Raw genomic sequence first — 6,000 nt, 5'->3', positions numbered from 1 at the left:
CCTTGGCTGCGGCTGCACTTGACATCGCAACAGAGAGAGGCAAGGGGCCAGTGGTACGCCCATCGACAGCACCGGACACAGGAGGGGCGCCACATTGTGTTCTTTATCGAGTTCCAGTTCTGCGTACAGCATCACGACGGATGTATCCGCGTCTGGAGGCTCTGATGAGAATTTCGAGATCGCAGTCATCGTCACTAAGTACCAGCACCGGGCATTTTGGCCTGGATTAGCATTGGGTACTCGGCACGATCACTTCTGACTCAAATATCCGGTAATATGAACCGCAATCGTTACATTTCTGATTTACGACTGGTGTCTTTCCCGTGTCTTCGACGTCTCGGTGACAATTTATTTCAACAAGATAACGTAAGACAGCTTGTTGTCCATACTATCCTGACCTACATGTATTCATGTTGCCCATGCTATCCTGACGTACCTGTATTTCGTCTGTTGCCCTAGCCAGCGCATTCTACAGATCTCTCACCCATTGAAAGTCTTCCGTATTGTATTGGAACGACGTACCTGTATCTGTCATCGGTACTCGATTCGACACGATACTCAGCCTGGTTAGAGCCAATGTTGCTATCAGAGGTGGCAGTTCTATGCACTTTGGGTCCTTGTATGCCCCTAAAAGACCTACAAATTTAGTCATGTATTCTTCCTACCATACAGTCCGCCCCAGTTAGCTGAGTGGTCAGCGTGGTGGAATGCCACTCTAAGCGGCCCGGGTTCGATTCCCGACTGGGGCAGGAGATTTTCTCCCCTCAGGGACTGGGTGTTGTGTTGTACATCACATGTACCTATTTCTGACCCATGCGGACAATTCATTCATGATGCATCGTTTATTTCTTGTCCCCCATCATCATTTCAACCCCATCTCCGACGCGCAAGTCGCCCAATGGGGCGTCGAATGCAATAAGTACTTGCCCTCGGCGAGCAAACTTCCCCGAATGGGGGACTCCCGGCCCACAATGCAGTCCGCTCATTTCATTATTTCTACCATACAGTAGAGGAAATCAGTATTAAGGCAGGGTTCCTACGAAACTAATATACAATGTCTGACGCATATAGCTACCGAATTTACTATAAAAAAAGTAGATACAGATAAGGCATAAACAATCAAGACGGAATTATACAGTTTCTTTCATAACACGTGTAACAAAATAAGGTGTTTACATTTCCTGGATGGAAATTGGTATAGAGGTACTCACTGTTCTTTTATGTTATTGCATTGTTAGTACTTTGTCCAACCTCTGTTCTTCCTAATTACTTCAAAAATTCTCTTCGGCATTGATTTTGTAAAGGTTTGTAGTTGTTCCAGTGACTTTGTCGCTTACTCTTCTCCCATCGCACGTTTTAGCTCACACACGGCCTCATATTGCTTTCCATTACGATAAACACGCCATGCAAGTGTGCCCCAACGTTTTCCACGGGGTTCAAATCTAGGCTACGCCCAGGCCTAGGCTACACATCGACATACCTATTTTCAAACCACTTTTGGTTGTAACATAAACATGCACAGATCCATTATCTTGTTGAAACATTGTACTTTAGTTCCCTAACCTAATCAGGTCTGCCTCAAGGATCTCGTTGTACATATTACGAGATCATTAAAGTGTTCTTTCAAGCAACACGTGATCTACCCTTAGTGTAAAAGGCAGCCCAAATCATAATACTCCCAACACCAAAATTTCTGCTCATTCTTTCCTGCTGCTCTGTTCGCACATCATGCCAGTAATATTGAAATCCATCTTGCCCATCTAAATTAAACTTCTTCTAACCCCTGAAGATAACTTTATACTATTCTCAAGCCCATAAGAAATGTTTTTCAGCGAATCCCAATTTAGCCTGTTTATGATTAGGTGTTAGATCATGTTTCTGCTGTCGTTTCGTGAATTTAAGATGTTTTCATTTGACAAAATTTGTCGTACGCGTCTAGCAAAGTAACTGTTTTAATGCCTCAGATAATTTTCTACTTTCCCCATATTTTCCGTTCTGTCCGTATCGTGGGCGGAATCTAACGAAATTGTAACTTACTGTAGTTGAATGTTCAACTTTTTGGTGATCTGACGATCAGAGAATCCGGTTTCCTTCTACGCACCAATTTTTGCTTTTTCATCACACGATAACTGTTTTACGCCTGGCTGCATCACAATCGTGGTTTATGTACAGAATACGCATCGTCACTAATGGTGTCTGTTTTCTATCTTCAGGAAAGACACATACACACGCACTAACACCACGCAGAGCTGGCTTCATTTATACCGAGTTCCACCCTCTACTTGAATCGTTGATGTCGTATACTGGCATCAAATGTGAGACCACTTCGCTGCGTTTGTCAGTATACTGGATCTCACACTATTGCGTAGATGCTATGTGCAACTACTGCAGCCGACAATGCTCATTTCCCTAGAAATATCCAGGCTTTATATTAATTTCCACTACTGTACGTTATATGCACAAGAGGTGAAATTTCATCATTCCCGGTGTTCCAGTTTTAATGTTCAGCTGTGCGCTAATACAGCGTTTACTATGTCAAAAGTAAAATAACATAATCTCAGTTAGTGCACTTTGTTTAACCCAAATGATTAACCGAACTGTGAGATGCACCATACACGATGCATGTTTGGAGGCTGAGACGTTAGAAGAGTGTCTTCATTGTCATGCTCTACCTCTTCTCCTCTGCTTCTGGCTTCGTCAGAGATGAGGAGCTGGTAAGAAAAAATCAAAGGTCAAACAAATGTGCATTGGTCAATAAATACAGCCAAGGCGGAATACGTAGTTGGAGATACATTCTCTTAAATGATGTTGTCGAGATCGTCGGTTTCTCGCTTATCACACGGTTTCTACGTTCCCCTCTCTTATTGTTCCTCTCGAGCGAGTGCGCTAAGCGCGTCGAGAGCCATCAGCGGCGGCTGGCCACGCGTCCCGTTACTGCACACAGCCACCTGTGGCTGGTTGCTGCCGCCGCCCCTGAGCGCTTGACCCAAGGCCAGCACAGTAGCTGACGCCGCCGCCGTCGCCGCCACCGCTGCTGCTGGCCGCTGCCGCGCCGAGGGCTGCACCGCGCATGCGCGGAGGTTTCTGCGCTGGCGGCGACTTAAACCAAGCCTCCCTGCGCGCTCCACTCAGTTGTCATACAGGCTGTGTTAAGTCCAGGCATCATCCTGTGCTACTTCCTCTGCTATTATGTTCTGACAGTGGGTGAGTACCGCCTCATCTTATTTTTATAGTATTTACTGTTGCAGCAGTGGTTGGCTTAGTTCTGCGGTCTGCCTTTTCATTATTTTAATTCTTATTACTATCAATTACATATTTTTCTCCGTTTTATTAAAAGAGCACTTTTACTTACAAGCAAGCTTATGGTAGCAAGTGATTTATTACTTAGATAACTCGACGTTTGCAAAACGAGCCCGACACAGGCTTGGCATTTTTGATACCAGTAAAGCTATTGTGTCAGAAGCTTCACTGATCAAATGTGCGGTGTATCGTTGAATATCCGATGAAAATGTGTAGTAATTACAGTAACATGTGTGGTTTAAAAAAAAAACAGGCAGCAAGATTTCTTTCGGAAACGCGATGGTATGCTACGAGGCGTGTGCTAGACAGCGCTCAACATCTGCTATGAGATGAATGCAATGTGGACTCTGCATGTTCTCACATTTAAGTAACTTTTACACACTCACATTTGTAGACAAATAGAAAGATTGACGAGGCCTACTAACAAAACAGACAGCTTGTATATCTACATCAGCAGCAGGTAAATCACCATAGGAGTAGTGTCAAAAGTCCTTGTTCTTGTCACATATACTGATGTTTCCCCGTCCCTGCGTCTCTTTGAGCCGCTTGATTTCATTTTTGTACCGAATCAGGAGGAGCAGCGGTTGGCATGGCCTCTCTCTGACGAGGACCACAGTTCAAATCACAGTCCAGACACCCAGATTTAGCTTTTGTATGGTTTCCCTACAACCCTTGAGACGAATTCTGGTATAGTTTAATTGAAATGGACACCGCTGATTTCCTTCCATATCTTTTCTAAAACGAGCTTTTGTTCTTTCTCTAGCAACCTTGCCGTCGAAGGGACGCTAAAACTTAAATCTGCTGTCCTTTTTACTTCTTGTTTTCACGTTCACTACGCTAGGTGAGATACTGTAGGATAGTCCTAAATTCGTAGTTAAAAACCGGCAATAGGAGTTTCCGACGTGTGTATTATCGGTAAGCGTAACTCTTGGCAGTTTTACCACGTCAGATATTCCAGTATTTCTGGCTCCCAGTACCTCCAGTCGAGCTAACCTCTGAGAATTCGTTCTCCACTTCGCCACATACGCTCGATGAGTCCTTTTCGTTTACCCACAGTTAGCTTCCATATACTGAAGTGCCATTTCATTACAGGTCGTACAAGAGTTCAACAGGCTTTTTCACATGTAAATCTTTTTATAGAATTCCGACGTTGTACTAATTACGTAAAATCTCACTATTGCATAACACCACGTCTTCTAGTGTCAGTTATCGCTACGGGATACCTGACGAGTGGACGGTTGTATATTCTTTCCTTTCTTTGCTTCAGCCGGCCGCTGTGACCGAGCGATTCTAGGCGCCTCAGTCCGGAACCGCGCTGCTGCTACGGTAGCAGGTTCGAGTCCTGCCTGGGGCATGGATGTGTGTGATGTCCTTATGTTAGTCTAGGGGACTGATGACCTCATCAGATGTTAAGTCCCATAGTGCTTAGAGCCATTTGAACCAATCTTTGCTTCAAATTGATACCTTCTCCAGATATTTCTTTTTTCTTCATTAAGAAGTCTGTTGATGCGACTAATTCTATCAGCAGGCTTTAATCACAGACAATAAAAACAGCTGTGAAATGATCAATTTATGTTGGGTGTTCTGATTTCCGAAAATGACATATCGTCCCTGGGAACATCACGAACCTTGCCGACTAGGAGCGAAATTCATCTCCAGTACCACATTTATACTAGAATGCACTCCCAACTTAAAAACTATAAACTGTATAAGGCCCCGTCTCCGGTGTTATTTCAGATTATTCCTGTACCAAACGGCAAGGTCCTCTGTTCGTTAGCACACACACATGTGTTCGCTAATGAGAATTAATGTAAAACCTAAAACGTCACTGCACTAACGCGGCACAGACAGACGTTGGTGCGCTAACTAGTTTGGCGTATCGGTGTTTATCGTTGGATTGTCAGTGAGGTCGCTACAGGCGACTTTTGTCATGCAAGTGCCACCCGAGGAACGCTCACTTCTGACGCAGAAGGCGCCAAGTGTGCCCATATGTAGTTGTACAATGTGCGAGTCAAGTCATCAGATTAATGCTTTAAGTTTTTAAAAACAAGTTGCGAGACAGAAATGTGGCAGCAGCGGGGCGAAAAATAGACAAGCGTATATATTTTCAGTTTGCTGAAAAGTTTCGAAAATGAATTCAAAGATGCAGGAATACTAATTACTAATGTTTAAGGAACTGAAATCATTGTGCACGGAATTGTCTGAATACGAACGACAATAAATGTTAGCAAGGTATACAAGAATTACACCCGCCATCCACATCTCAATAAGCCTCTGCGGTACGTCGTTTGGTGAAACATAAGTACCATGCCAGTTTCATTAGAAGCCCTTTCCATTCCATTTGTGTGATTATGTCTGGAGAAAACGCTATGCACGCCTCTGCCCTAAGCCCGCATTTTATGTATTTTCATGGTTATTATGTGTTATGTCCAGAATGTGTATGTTTAGGGGAGGGCAGACTGGAGTTCCCTGACTCTTCGTGAAAAAACAGTTTTTCAGAATTTTAAAAGTAAATTTTTATCACTTGCTTTGTTTTGGTGTCACTCGCTGGATTCTACTGGACCTGGCTGTCACTTTTGCTATCGGGCTAACATATCGCTGACGACTGACGCAATGCATCTTAACATTCCTTATCGTTTCTTTAAATAATGATTGGTGAGAATTGCCGGACAGAGGAACAACACACAAGAATGTATCGAT

General features: G+C 43.8%; 1 protein-coding gene across 1 annotated transcript in view; it reads left to right on the top strand.

Annotated features, from left to right (window-relative positions):
- The first annotated feature begins 3,127 nt into the window (after window positions 1–3,127).
- The window catches only part of LOC124776560 (ATP-binding cassette sub-family C member 4-like), a 301,974-nt gene continuing 299,101 nt past the window's right edge, over window positions 3,128–6,000 (top strand). Inside the window, exon 1 of the mRNA XM_047251600.1 lies at window positions 3,128–3,204. The gene's annotated coding sequence lies outside the window, so the exon portion shown is untranslated. The remainder of the gene's footprint in view (window positions 3,205–6,000) is intronic.

This window comes from Schistocerca piceifrons, chromosome 2, assembly GCF_021461385.2.
Source record: "Schistocerca piceifrons isolate TAMUIC-IGC-003096 chromosome 2, iqSchPice1.1, whole genome shotgun sequence".
Taxonomy (NCBI): domain Eukaryota; kingdom Metazoa; phylum Arthropoda; class Insecta; order Orthoptera; family Acrididae; genus Schistocerca; species Schistocerca piceifrons.
Note: the sequence above shows the minus strand (reverse complement) of the source record. Positions and strands in the feature narration are given on the sequence as shown.